Below are 26,083 nucleotides of genomic sequence, written 5' to 3'. Positions count from 1 at the left end.
ACAAGTTCAAAGCCAGCCTCTACAACAGCAAGGTGCTAAGCAACTCAGTGAGACCCTGTCTTTAAATAAAACACAAAACAGGGCTAAGGATGTGGCTCAGCCTGAATTCAAACCCAATACCAAAAAAAAAAAAAAAAAACCCACCGGACAGTGAAAGAAGACATCACCTGATTCCCAAGAGCATGCCCTTTAGCCTCCTTATCAACAATGGAAGTACTAACTCGTGACCATCGACCTTTGCAGCAATGGATAAGACTCCCACTCCCCCACCTCACCCCATCCCCACTGTCTTATCCTTTCATTTCAATCTGTATTTTAGTAGCTCTGGCATTTATTACATATCAAACATTTTTACTATTCCCATGGGAATGTATACCTACAAAGAGGAACTTTCTTATAAGATCATTTTTGCTATTTTAAGCCAGATTTTTATCTCCTTAAGTCAATTACTCAACAAATGCTGATTGAACACCAATATTTGCACCAAGGCTGTTCTGAGTACAGAAAATAAATCAGTCATCTTCATGAAGATTGTCAGGAAGACAGACACTGAGCAAATTTGCCCTTTTGTTTATTGGAGACGGGGTCTCACTATGTGACCCAGTCTGGTCTCCAACTCCTGGGCTCCAGTGATCCTCCCACCTCAGCCTCCTGAGGAGCTGGAGCTGCAAGGTGCTCAGCATTGCACCCTCCTGGACAGGTATTAAGCACAGGTGGCTGGGTGCTGCCAAGAAGTGCAGAATGCAGCTGGCAGGGTCGGGATAAGGGGGAGGTGAGACTGCCTGAGGAGTGACAGTTAAGGACACAACCCTGAGAGTGAGTGCCTCATTTGTGTGTGGCATCCCAGGCACCCCCTCTCTTGGCAATCAGAAGGGTCAAAGTGGGAGGGAAAACACTCTGCAGGAAGGCGAAGGCTCTGGGTGACATTCCCTCTAGTGGTCACGTGCTGTGTCTTTGGACACTTGGCCTCATTCCATCTAGGAGTTACTCTCTGTTCTGTGGGTCTTGGTGGAAGAGAGGGCTGACCCTCCACCACAGGGAGCTCTGAAGGTGAATACTCTCTGGGGGGAGTTAGCAAACAAGTGTGTGCTCCTGGCTCAGCCAACGGGATGTTCCAGCCAAGGACTGAGTCTCAAAGAGCTCAACCCAAATCTCAGGGGAACTGGGAAAGTACAGCAGCAACGGCAAGAGCCCAGGTGGGATGATGCCCGTGCCCAGGGCCAAGGTGGCAAAGCTTGCTATAGGACCTCTTCAGGCTAATACTTCTGCCCACTCTCCCTCAGTTCTTCCAATCGTCTAGACTTCCAGTCAGTTCTATGAGGCACACCATATCCTTCTAAGAAATATCCTTTCTGCTTAGGTTGGTCCCTGATGAACTCTAATGTCACAAGCAATAAAAAAGTCAAGATGTTTCATTGTCAACTATGTTGCAGGAATGTTGCTGAATTCCAAAAGGATTGAAGGCTAGAAAGAGGGACCACCTAGCAGGGACATTAGGGGAACAGCAGCAAAACTCAGGGAAGGCCAGGACAGGAAAGGAGGGGAGGGGATGCTAGTGAGGGACAGAGAAGCCCCCAAACAGCAAGGCTTGCACAAAAACAGAGAAAGAGTCAAGGGGCCTTAGGGGATGGGAGAAAACAAGAGGAAAGCATCAAAAGTCTCAGGCGTCGGGATGGGGTAGAGCTGCCATAAATTCTTGAATGGCTACCAAAGGACAGACGAACCTTCGCTGGGTCAATTAGTTGGAAAGAAGTCGATGTTTGAGAAGTCTTTTAAAGATGGAGCCGCCGGACTTGCTGATAGATTGAATTCAGTGAGCCCAAGCGAGGAGTCCAGGAAGCCATCTAGGTTTGGAGAAACTGGGCCCGCGTTGGTACCACTCATCAAGACTGGAAGAAGAAAGGAGGTAACAAGGCTTGATGAGGTGAGGTCCCCACCGGGAGTTCCGTTCTGGGTATGTCAGGAGGCACCAAATGGAGGTGTCATTCAGGGAGCAGATACGCCCGTCCAGGGGTGATAGCTTGGCAGGGGAGATATGAATGTGAAAGTGATTGGTCTATAGAGAGTATTCAAGGTATCTACTAAAAAAAAAGGAGTAGGCAGAGAAAAGAAAAGACATATAAACAGGCCTGGCATTTGGGAGGGAAGGCTGAAAAGCAATAGCCACATATCAAAACGGAGGATGTAGTACCTTAAAATCAACAGAAGAAAGCATTTGAATGAGGAGATTGTGGTCCACACGTCAAGCACTTGCTCAGAATCAATTAGAGGAAAACGAGGGACCCTTCTGGGATTGGCAATGCCGGAGACAGCTGGGAAGCTTCATGGAAGAAATTTCAGTGTCACATGAAACCCAGCTGGGTCAAGCTGAAGAAACGATTGAGAAATTTAAAATGGATAAAGCAAAGACACACCTTTTAAGGTTTTCTTTGAAGGTCTACAAAGAAGTGAGGCTCTGTCCGGGGAAAAATGTGGAATTGGGAGATGTTTTAAAGGAGGGAGTATTAGTTTTGTTTTTGTTTTTGTTTTTGTTTTGTTTTGTTTTGGTATGGTGAAATGGTCTGGCACAGAAGAGAAAAATGAAGAGGATCATAGAAGGTGAGGTGGTGGACCCAGCCTAATTCCATTTTAAGATCTCATCACAAAGTCATGAAAAGTTAATTTCTATTTTACTATAAATTACTGTGATTTCTGAACTTGTTTGGAATTCCTGCCCGTGCCTTGAACTCACCCATGCCTGGCTCCCCCTGACCAGAAAACAACCTTCTCTGAAACCTCAGCGGTGCCTCCTAAATTCTGATGTTGGGATCTGAATTTACTCCCCACCTTGAACTATTCAAGCCATGTAGATCATTAACCTGCTACCTGCCTTTATATTATGCTTGTCAAAATCCTGTTATCTGTAAGTTCTCAAGACACCCTCCTTTGCAACTTTTTGTGCTATAAAGCCCTGTCCCTGGAAAGCTGGGGGACTGATCTCTAGCCCGGGATTTCGGGTGAGACAGTCGCTGGCCAGCCTTTGTGTACACAAATACAAGCTTGCTTTAATTTGATTTAACATTGGGGATGGTGATCTTTTCTTAGTGTCAGTGTTCACCAGAGGTCCTGGAGTAGGAAGGGGAGATGGGGTGTGGGCTTGTTTCTCGGGATAGACGTTCTTTAGTTGGAAACAAAAGCGAGACAGGAGTTACAGACAGATGCAGGGGAGCATAGGCTTAGTAAAGAGAATATGCATTTGCTTCTGGTGATATTTTAGAGGGAGAGAGTGATAGAAGATTGAGAAGAGGGGAAAATCATAGAATAGCCATTTCAGAGAGTGAGAAATGAAGCTTAAGGAGAAGCAGGAGACGGGTCGGGCAGAGTTGAGGCCCCCAACTTGAAGGCAAGGGGGGCTATTCTTTCATGGTTAGGAATTTGAGATTGACACCATGCAGCGAGGGGAGAGGCCACAAAGCAGATTGTGATATGGAAGCCGGAAGCCGGGTGGGGCAAAATGGAGTCAGGAGGGTGAGATAATTAGAGGAAAAGTGTGGGGTCAGGGCCCTCAGCTCAATTCTAAGAGGGATTGATTGTGGAAAGTAAGAGTTGGAAGCAAAATATGAAGGAGGATCTTAATTTTTTATAGGCAGAAAACTGCTAGGCAGGGCCTGAAAGGATAAACCTAGATTCAATTTGCATTTCTCAACAACCGTAGGTAGCTGGATGCAGTGGTGCATGCCTGAAATCCCAACAAGTCGGAGGCTAAAGCAGGAGGATCACAAGTTTGAGGCCAGCCTCAGCAACTTAGTAAGCCCCTGTCTCAAAATAAAAGGGATTGACGATGTCATTTAGTGGATAGGAGAGGGGTGTTCAGGATGAAACTTCCTGGCCCACGGTGAGGAATCCTGTTCTTTCTGGTTGGTCTGATAAAGGTTGGAGATACTGGGGCCATGATGACCCAGATCATGGGGTGAAAAGTGGCCAAATCCCTGTTTTATTATTTTTTTTTTCAGTTCAGGATCAATCCTGGTCCAGTGTCTGGTGACCCAGCTAGAGAAAAAAAAAAGATGGAGCCCAGGACCTGGTCCCAGCTCCCTCCAAGGTGAGGAGATGTGTCAGAGGCGTGATTTTGGAGTCCCTGGAGGGCAGAATTGCCCATATGATCAGGAGAAAAGTGAGGCCGTTGTTGGAGAAGCAGAGAGAAGCAGCGGGCCAAGAATGAGTTCTGGGGCTGGGGCTGGGGCTCAGAGGTAGAGCGCCTGCCTACCATGCGGGAGGCACTGGGCTCGATCCTCAGCACCACATAAAAATAAAATGAAGATATTGTGTCCACCTATAGCTAAAAAAATAAATATTTTTTTAAATTAGTTCTGTGTTCACCCTGGATTCTTGCTTGCCTCTTTGACTGCCCTGAAATACCCAGGGATTGGGGTCTACAGCCTGCCTCAGCCTAACGTCTCTAGACTCTAACCACATGTAGCTATATATTTAAACATAGATTACATTAAATTAACTTAAAAATTCAGTCCCCCAGTCATACTACCATATTTCAAGTGCTCAGTAGCTACATGCAGCTGACTAGTAGCTATCATATTGGACAACCAAACCTGGGACATTTTCATCATTTAGAAGGTTCTATGGGTGTTAGTCTAGAAGAAAAAAAAAGAATTAAATGAATATGATAAATATTCCTTATTAATATCCTGTGGACCAACTAGGGGCTGGCAGGTTGGGAATTATTGCCAAAGGATAAGGCTATTACCACGTACTGCTTCATCCTGTTCTTCCCAACACACACACACGCACACATTTTCCTTCTCTGTCTCCAAGTTGAACTAGATGGAACTGTCAGTCAGAAACAGGGAACAGCCATGAATGATTTAATAGAACTGTGGTTTCCAATGCTCCTGAGACTCAAGGTCGGAAGAGAGTCAGTCTGCAGAAGTTAATTTTTGGTTCCCAACTGGTTCTTTAAGGTCTTCGGTTTAAATCGGACATACTTGGGGTCCACACAGCACTTACCCTCTTCTTTGCACAATAGATAGAATACTTCATTCTCTTTACAGTTCTCTCTGCACCTGCCAAATGTGCTCCAACACTTCTTGACTGAAAGCCAAAGGGAAAGAGGGAGCAGGGTTAGTCCTGAAGAAAGCAAAGGGTTGGAGAGGGAGAAGGTAAATTCCAGGACAGGAAAGAGCACTGAGGGGTAGCGGCACCGGCTCCTCCGCAGAAAATCTTCTCTGAGCTTCTCCAAAAACCTTCACTATAACTGATCTTCGGACTATCAGCCGAAGAAGAGTCTCTACAAAAGAGTTCAGTGTAGTTAAACTTCCTATTTCCTGTCGCTCTGTCTTACTTGGCCACCATCCTGGAAGAGATCAGCACCCAGGTGCTGAAGGCCCCTTTCCTAATGTAGTAGTTTGCAGAAGTGTGTTTGCAAATGCAGAGAGTGATAGGAAAAACAGATTCTTTTAACTAGCTCTCTGACCTTGGACCTGAGCTTCAGAGATGTTTACATTTCAAAGAGGAGAAGAGGTTGCCAATTGGGCTTAGTGGTAACAGCTGGCAGTGGGAGGGAAGAAAGGGGAGAAGAAGCTCTCTCCCTCTCCAGCGCTGTCCTTGAAGGGTTAACTTGCCCAGAATAGCGAAAGAAAAAGCTGCTTTTGTGTGAACTTCTGCAGACTGTGAACTTCTGAGCCCCTCCACCTACAAGCCAGGTATAAAGTTCTAAAACTGCCTGATCTCGGGGTTTGGGGGGATTTATTGATTACAGCGAAAGCTTTGCCCTCTGAACCTGGCTACAGCCAAATAAACCTGATTCATGTTCATGGTCTCTTGCCTCATCTGTCCCCTGTAACAAGAGAAATAAGATCTGTGGGGTAGAAGCCCATATGAAAATCCCAAGGTTTAAGTGAGATCATAGATCCCGGTCCGTCCCTTCTCCACTCTGTCCTCTCCAATCCCTTTCCACTCAGTAACGTGAAATCTACTAGGCAGCTTCCCCTCCTTGAACAGCTCACTTGGGAGAGGCAAGAGGACCCCTTTTCTCCAGGGTTTTATCTCCCCCATATTATACGATTCCCAGTTACCTAATATCAAATAGCCACATTCACCCTCTGCCCTTTGGCACCTCCGCTGGTTGTACTAATGAAGAGGAACAGGAATCTGAGACGAACCCAGTGGAACAAATATAAGTCCTCTCTGACATCCATAAAACTCCCAAGAATTTCTCACTCCCTTCTCTACAACATCCTGGGACTTCTCACTGGCCTTAACCAGTCAAGAGAGTTAGGAACCACTTTTGGGAGAAACCAACAACCTAAAGTAGCCTGGACAATTTGGACCTGCATGAAAAAGTAGAATCAGAATCTTCAAATACTTAGAATTTAGGAGACAACAACTTAGAATGTTGTTCATGGAGACAACAGTAAATCAAAATTCAGATCCTCTGAAAGAATGTTTTGGGAAAGCACCACGTTCTCTATACCCCATACCTACGTCTCTCTCTTTGACCCCAACCATATCCCTGGGTCATCAAGTTCAACTTATTCAGAGTCAATCAGAGAAAGGTGGTCAGAGGGGTCAAATAATGAGAGATGGAAAAATTATTTGGTGCCAAAGAACGAAAACTTCCCTTAACTAAAGAGACTGTCCAACAGCCTCCACGGAGCCTGCTAGACCATGCTCCGGGCCTCAGCTGTCAGAGCCCCCAAGGTTCCCTGAATATGCATCAGGTCCCCCGACACACACCCCCTGGGAGAGAGCCTAGTTACCTCGGGCGCCCTGGGCCAGGAGCACCATGACAGTCAGAAACAGGAAGAGGAGCTGCATGAGTGGCAGGAGCTGCAGAAGGGATAGAAGCTTCTAGACTGGCAGAGCAAGCAGAAGTCTCCATTCTGGGCAGTCCAGGCTGGTATTTATTGCCCTGAAGAGTGTGGCAGATCCATGATCAGTGAACCAAAAAAAGGAACAGTCATTAGAGACCAGACGGCCAGGCAAGCGATCAATCACACTCTCCTGGCAGGCCAGGAGAGAGGGCAGGGAGGTTAACGAGAGGGCAACTTAGCCTCTGAAGAGTTTTGTAATACAGCTCAGAAGAATGAGAAGGGCACAAATGGTTTTGTTCTTTTGGGTACCAGGGATTGAACTCAGGGCCACTTGAACACTGAGCCACATCCCCAGCCCTGTTTTGTATTTTATTTAGAGACAGGGTCTTACTGAGTTGCTTAGAGCCTCACTTTTGCTGAGGCTGACTTTGAACTCACGATCCTCCTGCCTCAGGCTCTAGAGCTGCTGGGATTACAAGCGTGCACCACGGCTCCTGGCCCAAATGTTTTCATTATTAATTAATTCTGATTAATGAAGAGAGAAACACCAAGTAAGACTGAAAAGAAGTGAGACTTCTGTGTGCCTTGGGTTCTTTTCAGTAAAGCAGACATCTTTAGCTGTCCCATATGTTGGTGGCTCATTGTAAGGATATAAAAGGAAGGACAGAAGCAAAAGAAAGTACCTTGATAGCTCTGGGGCTGTCACCAATGGAAAAGAGACTGTCAGCATTCACAGAATGCAATGAACAAGAAAGCCACAGCCTTGCCTTCAACAGAGCATGTTTAATAGGAACAGGTAGCATCCTCCTGATGGCAAAGAAAATAACATGACAACCACCACATTTCTAAATCCACGTACAGTGGATTGCAATGTTGACCCCAATTCTTCAGTCATGCTTGAATCCACACCCGGGAGGAATGTATTTCACTATCCTTTTACTAGAGTCTTTGCATATGACCTGCTTTGCCCACCAGAGGTCCCAAGGGACAGTAGTTCTGAGCCCAGCCGCTAACAAGTGATGTTCTCAGTAGCCCTTCTGTGCCTCTGCGGTCAATGTGAGAGAAGCCCGTGTCTGAAGAGGATGCATGGGGCAGAGCCTCTCCAATGGCCCACAGATTGACACAGAGAGAGAGAGCTGCCCTGGCCAAGCCAGCCTCAAAGAGCAAGCCAGCCAAACCCCTGCTACCTGCTGACACCTAGTGACAGTAAAGGATCACTATTTTAAGCCTCTGAGTTTGGGAGTGAAATGTAGTATTACATGGTAATGGCTAGCTACTACCTAAGGCTGGCAGAGAGATCGGAAAAGAGTCGAGTGCCTTTTAGCAAAATAATGGCAATGTCTATCATTTCCAAGACATGTACCAAGAGAAATACCTTCTTCCTGGCATGGAGTAAGATTTATGTCTCCAAGAAAAATTAATGCTATAGACTGAAGATCGTCAGATTTTTTTTTTTTTTGTCAAGGGCCGATGACATGCTTCAGGGTTTGCAGACTATATTGTCTGTCTCACCTGTGCAGTGGTGGCACCAAAGCAGCTGTAGACGGTGTATAAACAAAAGGCTGAGAATTAATCCCAATAAAACTTGAGTAATAGACAGTGAAATTTGAATTTCATATAATTTATGCATATCACTAACTATTATTATTCTTAGGTTTTTCAACTACTTAAAAATGTACAAACCATACACAATGGAATATTACTCAGTGATAAAAGAGAATAAAATCATGGCATTTGCAGGTAAATGGATGGAGTTAGAGAAGATAATGCTAAGTGAAGTAAGCCAATCCCAAATAACCAAATGCTGAATGTTTTCTTGGATATAAGGAGGCTGATTCATATTGGGGTAGGGATAGGGAACATGGAAGGAATAGACGAACTCTAGATAGGGCTGAGGGGTGGGAGGGGAAGGGAGGGGGCATGGGGTTAGAAATGATGGTGGAACGTGATGATTATTATTATCCAGATACATGTATGAAGACACGAATTGGTGTGAGTATACTTTGTATACAACCAGAGATATGAAAAATTGTGCTCTATATGTGTCATAAGAATTGTCATGCATTCTGCTGTCATATATAAATTTTTAAAAAGAAACTAAAAAATATACAAACCATTGTTAACTCAGGAATCACACAAACTCAGGTGTCAGGATGATCTAGACTGGCACACTTTAGAAACGTGAAAACTGTCAAATATTTGGTCATAACATCAAATGACATTATTCTAAGAATAGTCAGACACTGCTGGTGGAGTGTGGATCAGAGCTGCGTGGACTGTGACTCTCATGAGGGTTCAGGGCTCCTCCGTGGCTGGGAGTTTAAGAATGTTCTAAGTAGGGAGAGGAACCAGATTGCAGCCAGGAGCCTCTAGCAAGAAAGCAGTTCAGGGAGACTACCTAGGGAGAGCCCAGTAATACCTCGTGAATTCTCATTTTTTCCTAAATACATTATTCACTTTTGTACCTAATTCTGTATTCTTCTTTAAAAAGAATCTAAACATGATGATTGTGTCAGACACCAGGATCTTCCTCTGAGAGGGAGGTAGCCTTTGGGGAAGAATCTAATGACACTTAGTCCAATTTAGGTGAGCATTTTATTCTGATTCAAAGTTCCACTTTGAGTATATATACCAAAGAAATCCCCATGTGTCCACTAGGGAAATGTTATACATTTAGACATCTTATAGGTGTCTGTTAAGTTGGGGGCCGTGGGGCAAACCTGTCAACCCAGCAACTTGGGAGGTCGAGGCAGGAGGATTACAAATTCAAGGTCAGCATGGGCAAGTTAGTGAGACCGTGTCTCAAAATAAAAAACAAAAAGTGGTAGGAATATAGATCAGTGTGTGTGTGTGTGTGTGTGTGTGTGTGTGTGTATATATATATATATATATATATATATATATGTAATTTTTTAATGTCTGTTAAAGCAAAGTTCATAGTGTCAGGGAATTGAAGATGACCTAGATTTCATCTGCAAATTGGAAGATAAATTGTGATGGATGCAGTTGGGTAAGGTAGCACACACCTTTGATACCAGCAACTCAGGAGGCTGAGGCAGGAGGATTGCAAGTTCAAGGACAGCCTAGGAAACTTAGTGAGACCCTGTCTCAAAAATAATAAAGGCCTAGGGATGTAGCTGAGTGGTAGAGCAGCCCTGGGTTAAATCCCCAGTACCACACACACAAAAATAATAATAATAATAATAATAAGTGTTGCATACACACATCATGGAGTGTTCTGCAGCATCAACAAGCTGGAGAATTAGATGTACATGAAAACATAGATCGACATTAACAGCTATTGCTGACTGCAATGGTATGACCATGCAGGAAAACAGCTAGATGGTTTGGTATAAAGTTAAACATAGGTCTACCATACAGCCCAGGAATTTGTTCGAATGCATTTATCCAAGAGAATGAAGACCTCTGTCCACACCAAAACTTAAGTTTCCATTGCAGCTGTATTCTTCATAAATGGAAACAACCTAAATATCCATCAACTAATAAGCAAATAGGTCATGGTGTAGCCATCATGCAATAAAATAATATCCAGCAAAACAGGAATCAACTATTGCTTCACTCTATATAAATGGCTCTAAAAGCATTAGACTGAGTGAAAGAAGCCAGACCAAAAGAGAACATGTGGAATGGGTCCGTTTATATGAACCTTTATAAAATACCATTCTGATTCACAGTGACAAAACCTTAACCGTGCCTGCCTGGGGCCAGTGGGAGGGGATGGGCATTGACTGAGGAGGGTCCAGTGATGAAAGTGCTTTCTTGGTACCCAGGGATCAAAGTCCATCATCATTTGCACGGTTAAAATGTTATTTTATGTAAATCACATCTCAAGAAAGTTGACTAGGTAAAAGCTTGTGCTGATAAACATATGATATGGGGTACACGTTACAACATCCAAAGAGGTGTCTGTGGAAGACTCATGAGGGTTGATAATGAGTGGAGAGCTGCCGCAGTCTGGCTGGGCACAAATCACGAGCCACTGAAGCAGGAACAAACTTTATTTTTGAACTGCAGGAAAACACTTCACACAGCTCTCGGGGAATCCTCCCTAACGCCACGCAGCTCGTCCAGGAACCCCCAGCCGGAAATATCTCTCCCGGAAATCCCTCCTCCTGCACTTCCCCAACCAATGGGAACTCTCGGGGAATCCCCGGAAATCCCCACGAGAACTCCAAAATAGTGTGAGAACTCAAAAGTTGCGGCAAAGGCGGATAGTAATGCCTCGCCTGTCAATCAATACTGTTGGCAAAATGCCAGGGGCCATACAGACTCGGCTGTGGCTCTCAGCAGAGAGCCAATAAATCAGTTAAGTAAAACAACAGGAGGACCTTGCACAACACTAATATGATAAATTTGCCATAGATAATTAACTCACCCCTCTACATCAGAGGACACAAGAGAGAAAAAGTGTTCTATTGACAAGAGACTCACTTCTAAGGATGAATAGGGAGGAAATCAGCCCCCTGGAATGGAACCTTCCAGAAAAGGCTGCAGAGAAGCTGAGATACCCTTGGAAGGAAGGAAGGAAAGAAGGGGAGAGGAAGGAAGGGAGGTCGGAGGGAAGGAGGGATGGAGGAATGGAGCCTCGGGAAGGAAGGAGGGCAGAAGAGACGAGAAGGAGGGAGGGAGGGAGACTGAAGAGCCCTATCATAAGCCCTTGCATTTGTTCTAGAGGTGCTGACTAGCAAAATAAGCTTCCAAAATAAAAGAATGACCTGAATCCCCTGTGTTTATTACTGATGGAAATCCACAGCAGTGTTCAGCAGTACAGAGGATGCTCTTAAAATACCCTCTCCCTCTCTGGCACAAGAGACTATGAGACAAAATGTCCTGATGACTCCGCAGACCAAAGAGAGACTCCCCTACGCGTGAATTATATCCATCTGCTTCTCTCGGGTATCTGCCACTCTTAATGGTCCAAGAGATGGGACCTCCTGACTTGGCAGTGGTAGATCCAAAACCCATCAGTGAGGGCAAACACACAGGCAAGGCTTTAATGGAAGCCGGCAGAGGCAGGGGAGTTCTCCTAGAGGAGAAGGGGATAAATCAGGTTGGTCCCCATAAATGAAGGGGGGATACTCTTGCCCCTCCCAGGCACACTGTGCCCAGAGTTTTGAGTCTTTCACTTTCATTTTAAATAAAATTCCTACCTGCTTGCTTAAAAAAAAAAAAAAAAGAGGAGGAGAGCTTCTACCCATGTTCAGGGGATTGCAAAGGTGGGATCTTTCCACTGGTCGGGCATTGTGCACCGTCCTGGCCTTGAAGAGTGGACGGTTAGTCGGTGCCAGGAACTGTTGAATTCTCTCTATGCATGCCACTGTTCCACACTAACATCCTAGCCTGGGATAAGGCCAGGCTTTTGTAGCTGAGAGAGCACTCAGGTGGGGTGGGAGAAAACGCATACCATGCTTTGAACCAGTGATGGGTGAAGGGTAGTCCCCACCATTCTTACCTCGTTTATTCTTGGAGACTTTATGGTAAAGCCATCTGGCTTTCATGATGCACCTCGTGTCTGGTGGATAAGATTGATGAGGGGCCTGGGGAGGGGCGTGCATGCCATACTCCTAGTGGGTAATAGATCATGAATTAAGACCTTGGGAGTGTACCTGCCCTTTGTCCTCATAACAGTCCCTGTCCCTTTAAAGTTCATCTTCTCTTCTTACTATACAGAAATGGCTCAGAGTGGGATTTTAAATCTTTGTGTTAGTGACTAGAATACACTTGTATTTGAATTATTTTTATATTTGAATCAGAGAGCTTCTTGTTCTAAGTAATAACTCCTAAGTTATTGGAACTAAGGACAAAATAGCTTATTATTGTTATCTGTGGTAACACTTTGTTTTCCAGATTCATGAGAAGGACACAGTGGATTTTCTTTGTCATTTATTAATATCACAGAAGATGAATATGAAGATTGCTATATAAGAATAGTAGCCAGGTGCAGGCACACACCTGTAATTCCAGCAGCTCAGGAGGCTGAGGCAGGAGGCTTGTGGGTTCAAAGTGAGACCCTGTCTCTAAATAAATACAAAATAGGGGTGGGGATGTGACTCAGTGATTGAGGGCCCCTGAGTTCAATCCCTGGTACCCCTCCCCCACCCTCCAAAAAAGAATAGTAGACTATGTCTGAGGTTTTACAAAGGAATTTGGCTAAAATAATAAGTGCAATTTATTCAGCTGTGTTTCTGTACAGTAAGTGCTGTACTACAGTAGGGAAGAAAAACTTGGATTGAAACCCCTGTTCTGCTACGTGTCAGCTATATGGGCTTGGATGTGTGATTCAACTTTTATAAGCTTCATTTTCTTCTATATTAAAAAACCCCAAGCCAGTGCAATGGCACACGCCTGTAATCCCAGCAGCTCGGGAGGCTGAGGCAGGAGGACCACAAGTTCGAGGCCAGTGGCCTGGCTCTGGGGCCAATCCAATATGCATTGCCCATTCTGCAGTGGCTTGGTCCCCCCTCTCAACACGGTTTCCCAGCTCTGGCCTAGGAGAAGAGAAGGTGGTCCCTGAGATCCAGACTTAGAGGCATGACTGACCTCTCCTGCCACTAGAAACTTCCAAATATGACAACCTATGGCGCACAGAGAAGACAATGGGGACAAGCCCTACAGGCTAGTAAAGGCTCAGTGTGTGAACGAAGGGAACCAGGCATTCCTTTACCAGCCATTCCATGTAAAATGTCTCTCAACCGTGGCTAGAGCCTGACAGGGAGGGGAGGGGAGTGTGGGAGAATGAATGCGGGGATAAAGTCCAGCTCCTCCTGAGGTGTGTGTCACTAGGGCTTTTGCACAGCGCCTTTTCATCCACAGTCACCAAAGGACACCCCATAAGGGCAGTCGGGAAAGGAGTCAGGGAGAAACCTTTGAGGTTCCCAGGGAGTGGCCCCCGCCAGACTCTTACAGTAGTTCCACCTTCTGTCTCCACACGTCCAAAGGCAGACTGGGATTAGAGACGCTGCACACTCCTGCTGGACACGCTTCAAGCCAGGGTAGGACAGATGACCTTGGCTGAACCCACCATGCCTGACCCGCAGGACAGGTGAGTAGGAGGCACCTAGGCTGTGAATCCTGTCACCCGAGTCTTGGAGAATGACAACTTGCACCAGCTGTTTAATTGGCCAATGGGTGCCCATTAATGTCCTCCATAAAGGCCGAAAGGTGCACCTCAGAAAGATGTGGGTGCAGAGGAGCTTACCCCTGTGACAATCCCTGAAGAGCTCCCATCTGAGAATCCTGAAAATCAGGATTGGGTCTCATTCTCCCAGTGTTAAAGATTGAATACCCAAGAAATGCTGAGGCAAGAGCAAAGTTTTATTTAAAGATTGGAGAGAGAGAGACTCCTCTGGAAAGGAGGGGGTCCAGAGCTGGTATCTAAGGGAGTAGGGGTGTCCTGCACCTTTTATAGATTTCAGGTTTCCTTTCTTCTCATGTCCCCTCCTCCCATCCTGCCTATGTAGCCAAAAGGCAGGAAGGGAGCAGCCCAAAGGGTGCTCACTAACAGCTCTTAGCTGGGAGGAACAATTCCCTGGAGGCAGGTAACCTTAGCAACAGTTTGGAGGAGGGGGAAGTGCTCTGGAAGTATTAGCATTTTATTTCCTTTTGAATCAGTCCCCATCTTCCTGACCCAATCCTTCATTATCTACACTGACTGTCCTTTTACCCCCCATCTCAATGCCATCAGTCCTGATCTATTTTTAATCAATTTCATTTCCTCAGCCAGTGCAGTGATGCACGCCTGTAATCCCAGTGGCTTGGGAGGCTGAGGCAGGAGGATCGCAAAGTTCAAAGCCAGCCTCAGCAACTTAGTGAGACCCTGTCCCAAAATAAAAGAGGGCTCAGTGCCCCTGAGTTCAATCCCTAGTCCAAAAAAAGGTGTCGGCGGGGGGGGACTTCATATGAGCATTGGACATCTGGGCAGTTGCTGCATCTCAGTACAGATTTCTCAGTCAGTCAATGGTAGCAGTTCTAGAGTGAAATTAGTGTCACCTGAAACACAGGCCTCCGTAATCACTGCAAGAGAAGCCACACGTATTTGGCTGTTTTCAACTCCAATTGGGATGGGGAAATGGTTTCTTCCCTTCACCAAGACTTACAGTGGGAAGAATCTGACACAGAGGGTTTCAGGCGCTCAGTGGACAATACAATGACTCATGTCAGGATAATAGAAACCCAGTTATTTTCTCATAATATGCAGCTCAGGGGGAGGCATTGAGGGATAGGACTTTATGACAATGTCACAAGTTGTGTCTGGGTAGCATGACTTATTACCTAAAGGATCCCAGGTCATACCCCACCCAGCAGAACTAGCTTCAAGACAGAAAGAAGGGGGACGGAGCTCTGCCAAATGCATCATCTTTCCTTTTATTGAAAAGGCAAAAACTTTCCCAGAAATCCTCAATGGACACTAGCACACATCTCTTTAACTAGAATTGTGTCACAAAGCCCACCCTGGAAATTCAGGAAACTGGGAAGCTATTTAGTCGGGTAGATTGCTACCTCCTTCCCCAAACTAGGACTCTGTACAACAAAAAGAAGTGGAGCTAGGATGAGCAATGAGCACTGCCTGCTTCAGTCAGCACTGGGCCTAGAAGGGTAAGAATCAGCCAACGTCTCCCCATCGTCTCCCCAGAGACCATATTATATGATCTCTGTATTAGCCTGCTTTCTGTTGCTCTAACAAAATACCTGAGAATGGGTACTTTATAAAGAGATGAGGTTTATTGAGCTTAGAGTCCAAGATTTGGTGATTGACTTCTTGCTCTTTTTATACCAACCCACTCTCACAGGAACTAATTGGGGCCCATGAGAAGTATATTACTTCCTCCAAGGGCCTCATCCCCAGGGACTGAATTACCTCACATGAGGCCCCACTTCTCACAGGTTTTACCACCTCAACACTGCCACACTGAGGACCCAGCCAACGGCCTATGAACCTTTGGGGGACAAACCACATCACATCGTCACAAGCTCCAACAAAGCCAACATTGTAAGAGGAGGATGTCCCAGTCTACAACATGTGTGTATGTGGGGGTAGGGGAGGGTCCTTGGAAGCAGCCAGAGCCCCCATTCCGGAACCTCTGTGATGTCACACTTGATACTTCTTTCCTTCCCTGCTGTGGTCACAGCACTCTGGGTGCCAATCCAAAAAAAAGGAAACTGGTGGCTCTCATTTCTCTGAGAACAGGAAGCCTAGCCATGCTGTTCTCAAAGGATGTCATGTCCAGCCCAGCCTCCGGTCAGACACTTCTGGTTTCTCCCAAGTCTCTTTGCTGCTTCAGTGTGGTGCTGCTGGTCACTTTTAGTGGCCTCTTCTTTGCTTTTCCATGAGTCTCCTGTGCAAGGAGTCAGGTTTCTTACAAAGAGATAGAAGGAGAATAGACAGTGACGTGCACGTGCAGAGGGAGTGACAGCGAGAGAGAAGCCCATGCGCCAGCACAGACGTCTAGGGTGCCTGGTGCATTTAGGGAATTGCCGGTGGCTGGTAATGCTGGTGACATTTGGTGGCGTCTCCGTGGTCTGTCTCTAGCCTGAATATTTAAATCTGCCCTTAAGGTCTGTGAGTCCTACCTGAGGTGAGCCAGGCCTTGTGGGGAGCTCTGGTTGCCCCAGACTAGAACTGAGTCTGGCTCTGGTGTCAGATGCAGATGGCTGGCCCAGAACAGGGAGGGGGCCTCTCCCATGGTGACCGGCCTTCTGTTTCTCATCATCCTCTGCAGTCTGGTTTCTCTCAATTTGTCAGACCCTGGTATCTTACATCGAGGTAAGGCCTCAGACCCCGGGAGGAGGAGGGGGCACCCAAAGGGCTGATGCCTTCAGGGGTGATTTCTAAAGTGCTAACCCACCTATGGCTCAGGATCCCTTCTCTCCATGTCGTCATTACTTAGACTGGGGGCACTTCATGTCCCAAGCCACTGAGGTGTGAAAAAACAGAATCCTGGACGTTTTCCAGTTGCTTTAGAAGGCAGGACGGGGCAGGCTGGCGAGAGAGGTCAGCAGGCTCTTCCAAACCATGCAGTTCACTCTTCCTCCTTCCCATTCACACACGATTTCAAGCACTGATCACTATTGTGAAGGGTGGAGCTCCTCTGACTGGAAACCCCCTTCTCTTTGACTGCCCGCCCATCAGAGTGGTCAGCTTGCTCAAAGGGACCAGGATTCCCCTGCCCAGCTCCTCCCTGACCTTCCTGTTGCCCAGTGATGCTATGGGGCTGCCCCAAGCATCAGAGTGATGGAAAGACCTCCTGCCAATGCCAAACCTCTTCCCATGCCAGGCTCCTTCAAACAGGACCCCAAGACACCATATGTGGCACGGATGTACTGCAGGGCTTTCCAAATGCCATGGTACCCAAAATGCTATTTCCACTACCCACTCTGGACCTTCCACTGTCCCTCATGCAACATCTGTGTGGAGGTGAGTAGTACTCCTCCCTGTCCATTCACCAACCCATCATCAGGTACCTGGCCAGGACCAGGAACCTCACATCATAGGCGGGGGCCAGGGGTGGGTTTGAGACCGTCTTCCCAGACTGCTAAAAGTGACTCTCAGCCACTCTTGGTCACTTACATATGTTATCGCCTCTGTGTCTGCACCTGTCCTGAGAGACTGGCCTTGATTGCACAGGTGCTGACTTGCAAAGGGCATCACATCCGTGCAGAGCCTGGTAGAGTCAGGGGGAGAAAAGCCAGCACCTGCCCCATCCCCTGGCTTGCTGATACTATATGCCCAGACCCTTAGGCTGGCTGCTGCCCCGTTCTGGAGATCTTTGCTTGTCCGCCTCTGGGTGTCCAAGTTGGAGGGTTTCCTGGGTTCTGAGTGCTCTTCTCACATGTGCACACCCTGCACAGGTTTCCAGGTGCAGAAGGCTGGCTGGGCAAGGGTGTTCTTTTCATCTTTATCCAGTATCTGAGAAAATAGAGGCCCAGAGTTATTCCATCTCCTCCAAGTGACACCAGGCAGGTCTTGTCTCTAAAGACCTCACTCATGACAGGGTGGGGGGACCTGATGAGCCATGGAGTCCTGTGCTCTAACAATGGAAATGCCAGGTTCTCCCTGAGATGGGAGCCTGTGTGTAGGGCCAAGAGCAGGCGGCCTAGAGGGCCGGGTTGGAAAAGGCCTCAGTATTTGGAGGTGATGGAGGCCAGGCCAGATAGAGCCTTGAGGCCTGCTTCCTCTCCCCTAGGAGTCTGACCACCCCTGCAAGTGGGTCAATAACTGCATCTGTCATTGTAACTTCCGCATCTTCCCGGCTGTGGCTCGTGTCCCTTTGCCTCTATGCGGGTGCCCTGCTGGTTACCTGCATGATATTCCTCCTGCGCACAAGACACACGTCCTTCTCCCTGGACAAAACCATGACGTATCCACACAGTCCCAAGGGTCCGCAATGGGACCAGCCCCGGTTGTGGAGAGGATGGGGCGGGGTAACTGAAGGCAGGGTTGACGTGGGCGTGGCTAGAGGGAGAAGTCACTTGGGAGGACCTGTGAAGGACAAGTCAAAAGCACCAAGTGGAGTCAGAGAGATGGGCAAGGTAGGACGGACGGTGGAGTTAAAAATCTAGCGGAGCCACGGAGTGGGACGCCAGTGAGGTTTCTCTTGGGTGTACTGGGCTAACGGTCAGTTCAGGGAGGAAGAGTCTGTGGGCGGGGCTATTGGGGGCGGGGCTAGGAGGGCGGAGCCAGACCCAGACTGTGGGCGGGGCCAGGGAGGGTGGGCGGGGCCAGGGAGGGTGGGGCGGGTCGAGGGGCGGGGCCACGGAGAAAATGGCCCTTGGGTTTGGCTTCTTTGCCAGGGCGCGTGAGGGCTGTATCCACCTCGGGCCTCCTGCTGCGGCTCACTTGGCTGCTGCAGATCCAGGCAGCACCGGTGAGCACTGCCCAGCGCCCCTCTGAGGGCCAGGTACCCTGGGCCGCAATACCCAGCTGTGCAGAGGCAACTTGCACTTCAGCGACTCCACTCTGCGTTTTCTGCACTGCCCTTCGCCCTGAGGGTTCCGCATTCCTTAGTCCTCCCAGACCCACCTCTTAAGCTGCAGCTCAGCTCTCTCCTCCCCCTGGAGCTCCGTGGTCATCCTCCCACAGGATGCATCGCCTAGAGAGCCCACTGGGGCTAGGCTGCGTGTTATTTGAAGGATGGGTATGGAGGTGAGTAAGTATAGCCCGCACTTGTGCCACCTGCAATCAGAATACCGCCCGCAGAGACCCAGGAACACTCTGAGAGGGGATCGGTCCTGAGTGGTGTAGCAGACTGGAAGAAACAAGAGTTTGGACAGGCCCGCACTGTAGATTAGGACCAGCCACCCTACCAGGCTGTTAATGGAATGATGAGGAAAGGGCTCTAATGCAAACACAAGGTGGCATGGGCAATGAAGTTGACCCCATGGGGTCAACATTAAAAAGGCCCAGAAAGTCAAGCGTGGAATTCAGTTTTGATGAAGTGGAAACCTGGGAGCCATGGTAGGATTTTTTTTAAGTCGATTATTGAGGAATCATTGACAAACAGTAAATCCAATCTTTTTAGTCTACAGTTAGGGATTTTGACAAATGGATACCATCGTACGTTCTCCATCATGATCAAGGTTAGATCAGTTTTATTACCCCAGAAAATTCTTTCGTTCATCTTTTTTGTTGTCACTTTCTCTCCCTATGTCCTTCTGATTTTTTTATTTTCCAGGATCACATATAAATGGAGCCCTTCCGTTTTAGTCTGGCTTCATTTCATTTAGCACAGTGCATCTGAGGTTCATCCATGTTGTTGCTCATATCGGTGGTTTATCTCTTTTTCTGTCTTTTTTTTTTTTTTTGCTGTGTAGTATTGTATGGATGCCCTACAGATATATATATATTCACCAACTGAAGGATTTTTACGTTATATCTAGTTTTGGGTAGTATTTTTGTTTGTTTTGTTTTGTTGTACCAGAGATTGAACCCAGGGATGCTTAACCACTGAGTTGTATTCCCAGCATCCCCCACCCTATCCCCTTTATTTTTTTTTATGATTTATTTTGAGACAGGGTCTCACTAATTAGCTTCAGGCCTTGCTAAGTTGCTGAGGCTGACTTTGAACTTGCAATCCTCTTGCCTCGGCCTCCCAAGCCACTGAGATTACAGGCATGGGCCACTGTGCCCAGCTAGTTTGGGGCAGTTATAAATAAAACTGCTACAAACATTGGTGTACAGGCATGTGAACCTAAGTTTTCATTTCTGTTGGGTAAATTCTTAGGGGTGGCATTGCTGAGTCATAAGGTAACCATGTGTGGAGCTTTATAGGAAATTGCCAAATTTGTCTTCCAAAACAACTGTACCATTTCTAATTTCTACCAGCAATGTATGAGAATTCCTGTTGTTCTATATCCTCACCAATATTTGACACTGTCATTTTTTATTTTGTTTTTTAATTGTATCCTAATAAATGAGTAGTGGTATCTCATTAAGGCTCCAGTTTGTGTATTCATAATGAGCAATGTTGTTGAACATATTTTTTAAAATACTTTTTAGTTTTAGTTGTACACAATACCTTTATTTTACTTATTTTTATGTGGCACTGAGGATCGAACCCAGGGCCTCGCACGTGCTAGGCGGGCACTCTACCGCTGAGCCGCAACCCCAGCCCCAATGTTGAGCATATTTTAATGTTTTCTTGGCCATTGGTATGTCTTTGGTTAAAGTGTTTGCTCCAATCTTTTGCCCATTAAAAAAAAGCGGGGGGATTGTTTTATTGAGTTTTAAGAGTTCTCTATCAGATCTGTGAATTGAGAATCTCTTCTTGCGATCCATGGCTTGTCTCCTCCTTTTCTTCCCAGCACCTTCCAGAGAACAGGAGTTCTAAGTGTTGCTGTTTTACCAGTTCTGGGGATTGAATCCGGGTGCTCCCTGGCTGAGTGCTGTTGTTCACGCTACATGGAAATTCATGTCCTCTGCAAAGAACACTTTTGATACTTTCTTTCCAATCTTTGTGTCTTTATTTCTTTCTTCTTAGTGTTGAATAGGAATGATAAGAGTGGGCATCTTTGCCATGGGATTCCTTTAGTACAACAATAACTTGACTAAAGGCTCTTTCAGGAAGACTGTTGGGCAGCATCAATGGGGGAGGGGGAGGGGAGGCTGCTGAACAGACAGAGGAGCCTCTCTGCTCATCACCTCCCACCCTTTCAGTCACTGCCATATCTGGTTCTCTCCCACCTGGGACTCCTCTGCTTGACCCTTCTTCCTCAGCCCTGTGGTTGCCTGTCTTCTCCTCTCTCCAGCTTCACTCCATCACTGAGTTTGCCTGGCAGCCTTTTCCCTTCCTCTGTCCTGTGGTTCTTCCAGCCCCAGGTCAGGCCATAGGCCACTGCCCTTCCTCCCATGCTCAGAATGAGGCCCTCCACATCCAGGATCCAAGATGTGGTCTGCCCTCTGGGATTCACCAGACAGGGCTCCTTTCCGTTACTTGCAGCAGCCACGACAGGCATTGATTCCTTGCTCCAACTTTCATTCCCTCCCTACTCCGTTCCCTGACTGCAACTCCTCCTGGAGTCACTTGCTTGGTGGCTGGTGGCAAGGACTCTGGAACCAGACCACATAAGTCCAAATCACAGCTCCACAAATTACCAGCAGGGGGACATTGTGTGTGCTACTTAGCCACCTGGTCGCTCAGTGCCCTATCTGTGAAACACAGAAGCGTGAGTGAATTCTCAAAAGACACATAGAACAGTGGCTGGTACCAGAAAGTGCCCTATGGGCTGCTGTTACACTCACTACCATTCCTTCCCGGGGTCATCTACACATTTGTGCCTCATCCTCAAAGCCAAGCAACCCCCACCCTTAATGTCCCAAGCCCCCACTCCACCTGTTGTACCCTCTGTGCCTTATTCCCTGAAAGAGCTGACCATGCTCACTAGCCCCACCCTTCACTTCCTGGCCCACTCAACCCAGCCCCTGCCCTGTCACGATGATGCTCTCATTGCTGGCCAAAGCCAACAGACATTCTTCAGACTACTCTCTCCAGACTAGACACAGCCTCTGAAACCAGAAGTAGCTGGAATCGCCCTCTTCAGGGTCTTAGCACTTAATGCTCTGGGCCTCTTCTCTGCATGTGCCTGGGTGTTGTGGGCTGGGTTGCCTACCCTCTTCTGTCTGTGCCACCCTGGCCACTGCCCATGGTGCTCAAGGCCTCGTGTTGCAGCTGCCCTCACCACCCTGAAAGTAGGCTGGCCGGGCTGTTTACAGTGCTTTCAACCCCAGTGCGGTACTGGATTTTAACTTTTTGTATTGAACCCAGGGGCACTGTAGCACTGAGCTACATCCCCAGGGTTTTCAAACAGGGTCTCACTAAGTTGCTGAGGCTGATCTCGAACTTGCAATCCTTCTGCCTCAGTGTCCCAGGTCGCAGGGATTTCGGGAGTGCACCACCATACCCGGCTTGACTGAGGCATCTTTGATGCCCTGAAATATTTCCGGCTGGGAGTGTATCTGTGTGGTTGATCGTTGCTGCGCATGTGCAAGGCCCTGGGTCTTCCATCCCCAGCACACAAAGAAGAGAAATCTGAGTAAATGAGTGAACCAACAAACAAAAGAATCAACGTTTGGGGGATAGAAGAAAAAAGAGAGAGGAACAGAGAGAAGCCTGGTGCCCTGATCCCCTGGGATAAGGGGAAGAAGGAGAGGCAACAGGAACTTGGGCAGAAGATGGGGCAATTGATTTGGGTTGGCCCCATGGAGTGTGAGCGCGTTGAGACGCAGACTTGCAGCAGGAGCCCAGGAGTGGAGCCAGTGAGAGAGGCTGGTCTGGGTGCCTCAGAGCTGTTGGATTCTATTCATGTCAGATAGAGATCCACATGGGGAGAGGAAGATATTCAAATGTACTGCTCAGTTCTTAAAAATTTATTAATTATCATACCTTAAAGCATTTTTCTATAACTTACATATAATCAACCTTTTCTATACTTTATACATATCTAACCAAAAATTTTTCCTGTAAATTTAAAAATTCTGTAAATTTTTTAATACTCTGCCATTAATTAATTTATTTTTTTCTGGTACCAGAGATTGAATCCAAGGGTGCTTCACCATTGAAGCTGCAGCCCTAATCCTTGTGATGTTTTGTTTTGAGAGAGGGGTCTCACTAAGTTGCTAAGGGCCTTGCTAAGTTGCTGAGGCTGGACTTGAACTTGTGATCCTCCTGCCTTAGCCTCCCAAGTCACTGGGACTACAGGCGTGCACCACTGCACCTGGTAGGATACTAGTTTCTTAAGTGCTGTAGCACCTTAAAGGAGGCAGAACCTTGCTGCAGAACCTTGCTGCAGTCCGGCTGCAGCAAAATAGCTGGGGGGTGATGAACAACTTCTGTAGATTGATACAGCAGGAGTGGAAGCCGGTTATTGCAGGACAGGAGCGGTATTTATACATTCCATATAGCTTATCTAATTAGCATAAACTAGATAACATCAGTCAACCAATAAGGAATCTCCACATTTAATGGCTCGCTGGTGTTACTTCATAAACCATTCCCTCTGGCAAAATGCCAGGCGCCATCCAGACTTGTTTGCAGACTCTAACATTTCCCCCTTTTGTTTGATTTAAATAACAACCATAGTGGTTTTTACAGAAACACCATAAATAATGAAAAGTATTTAGTAATAGCCTTTTGCTGCAACTTTTTTCCTGATAATCCTTCCTCTTCTGAACTTTCTTTTTCTTTCTGACTAGAGTTCCTGGGCTCTTATCAACACATGCCCTAATTGCTCTTGGTTCCACTGGGGTGCCTCTTGCCCTTATCAATTTACTTTTTACCCCTTCCATATTTTCATCACAAAGACAATACAATACACTGAGACAAAACAAGACACAAACATACTGTATTAATCTTCTCCATTTTCTGCTGGGAGCCATTAGCCAAGTAGGTATGACAATTTCCTTGCCAGCGTACCCCATGTTGCAGTGACATTGAATGTAGGTGACCTTGTTCAAGGACCAAGGCGGATTAGGGCGCTCCCGGTTTAGGTTCCAGGTTTAAGGTTTAAGATTATTCCTCCTGGGAATAGGGCGTATCTTGCTGCCTGAGTTCCCCTTGAGTTCTCATGGGATTCAGACAGTATATTTTGGAGATAGAAGCCCAGTGGAGGTGGATTTGGGCAGAGACGGCTGGTGTGAGTTCGGGAATAAAGAGTTGCTGTTTGAATCTACAAGCTGTGTGGTGGCTCGTGATTGTGTGCCCAGCCAGACTGCGGCATTTGTGCCCAGCCAGACTGTGGCAATTTTCTCGAAATGGTCATTTTTCTTTTCGCCCTATCTGCCTAGGGACGAGCAGATTTGCTCTTGTCCTATCTATGGACGGGCAGCTTTTTTCGTCATTTACCCCCGAGTGTCTCGGGGCTCCCCGTACGGGCCACCATCTCTTCAGCTGAGAAACAGACGAAACTTCAGATCAAGCTAGCTGCCTACAGAACTTACCTGGACTATGATTTAAGCTAGCTGCCTACAGAACTTACCTGGACTGTGATTTACCTGGACTGTGAGTTAATCTATTGAGACACTGCTTTATCTGGACTGAGACAACAAACTGTAATCTACAACAAATAGTAACTCAGTATCTTTACTAACGGTGTCATTGCTGGTATAATTTTTCCAAGGGCTTCTTGCATGGAGCCATCAATTGGCTTGGTATTTTGGCATTTTGTATCCTCCCCTTCTGCTTGTAGCAGATTATTTATGGTGTTTATGTAAAAACCGCTATGGTCGTTATTTAAATTAAACAAAAGGGGAAAATATTAGAGTCTGTAAACAAGTCAGAATGGTGCCTGGAAAATGTTAGAGTCTGTAAACAAGTCTGGATGGCGCCTGGCAAAATGCCAGAGGGAATAATTTGTGAAGTAACTCCAGCGAGCCATTAAATGTGAAGATTCCTTATTGGTTGACTGATGTATCTAGTTTATGCTAATTAAGATAAGCTGTGTGGAATGTATAAATACCTCTGTTGTCCTACAATAAATGGCTCCCACTCCTGCTGTATCAATCTACACAAGTTGTTCGTCACCCCCCGGTTATTTTGCTGCAGCTGGACTGCAGCAGAACCTCATAGAGTCCAATGGTTCATGTTGCTTTTTGGACATGGTGGGATATACCAGCGCTGTCCTGATGTGGAATACTAGTTCCTTCTGGTGGAGAATAGGGTTGAAGATCAAGGTTTTCATGCATGGACCCTGGGAGAGTTGTGGGTGGACAGAGGTGCTGCTGGGCCACTTCCCATCATTACAGAATGTTTGCTAGCTAAAGCTCTTGAAGTTGTGCTGAGACTCATCTTGGTCTGGGAGGAGGAGGGGATGAGGATGGAGTGGGGGGAAGGAGAAAGTGGCATAAGGGAGAGGAGAGGCCAGTCAGTGTCCAGGGGAGGACTTGACCTTTGAGCTTGACCTTTACTGCTTTGAAGGTCTTCAGCCCAGATTTTCCTGGACCATGTGATTTTTGACTAGGAAAATATGATTGGGCATCCCCACTGCCACTGTCCTCCCAGGTAGGGAAATTCAATTAAGGCACATTTTTAGAAAAAAAAAAAAAGATGTGGGAAAGTGAAGTGGGAGAGGGGTGGTGACACTGTCTTTGGAGCAGCTGAACAGCACAAGGAAGCTCTTGGGAGGTGTCAGGCAGGACATGGCGGGAGGACGTGTGTGGCCAATGGAGACAGAGCAGAGGTGTTGCACAGGGAGGGACAAGGTGATGAGGAGCCCTGAGAAGGCAGGAGGGGGGGTGCCAGGTCAGCACTCATCTGGGGAGAGCTGCTCACAAGTGGGTGGCTGGAGCTCACTCTTCCTGGGAGCCTGGGGAGACAGGAGGCCCTGGGTCACTCTAGGGCTTCCCTGCCCCAGGAGTCTTGCTCCAGGCCTGGGTTGAGCCCTGGCTTAGCTGACCAACTTAAGCAGGGTCCCTGGGAGATGGCCTTGCTCAGTTCTGCTCATTCTGAGCTCCTCTTCCCATGCCCACCTCCTCTAGGGGACAGCCTTCAGGGGGACAACCACTTCAACCAGGGCTGTGCCAGGACCCAAGTGAGTTGGTAAAGCAGAGGCTCAAGTGGTGGACCCTGGGGCTGGTGGGTGGGGCGAAGCTGGATCCTCTTCCCTGGTCCCTTCCCCAGCTCCCGGGCCCTGACACTCACTGTTCCTTTCCTTTGGGGTTTTCTCCAGGGCACTCTGGGAGCCTCTGGAAACTTCCCTCTGCCTTGCTAGGTTCTTACCCCGAGAAATGAGGTAGAGGGAAACCGCAGCCTGGCTGAGAGCCCTGG

The 26,083-nt window shown here is 47.2% G+C and overlaps 1 long non-coding RNA gene across 1 annotated transcript; it reads right to left on the bottom strand.

The window, feature by feature from the left end:
* Positions 1–555: 555 nt before the first annotated feature.
* Positions 556–2,705, bottom strand: LOC125619022. Its single transcript, XR_007350485.1, has 2 exons — positions 2,192–2,705; positions 556–2,081 (listed from the first exon to the last, which is right to left on the bottom strand). It is a non-coding gene; the product is annotated as an uncharacterized LOC125619022 (long non-coding RNA).
* Between the last annotated feature and the right edge of the window lie 23,378 nt (positions 2,706–26,083).

Source organism: Marmota marmota, unplaced genomic scaffold (assembly GCF_001458135.2).
Source record: "Marmota marmota marmota unplaced genomic scaffold, marMar, whole genome shotgun sequence".
Classification (NCBI taxonomy): domain Eukaryota; kingdom Metazoa; phylum Chordata; class Mammalia; order Rodentia; family Sciuridae; genus Marmota; species Marmota marmota.
Note: the sequence above shows the minus strand (reverse complement) of the source record. Positions and strands in the feature narration are given on the sequence as shown.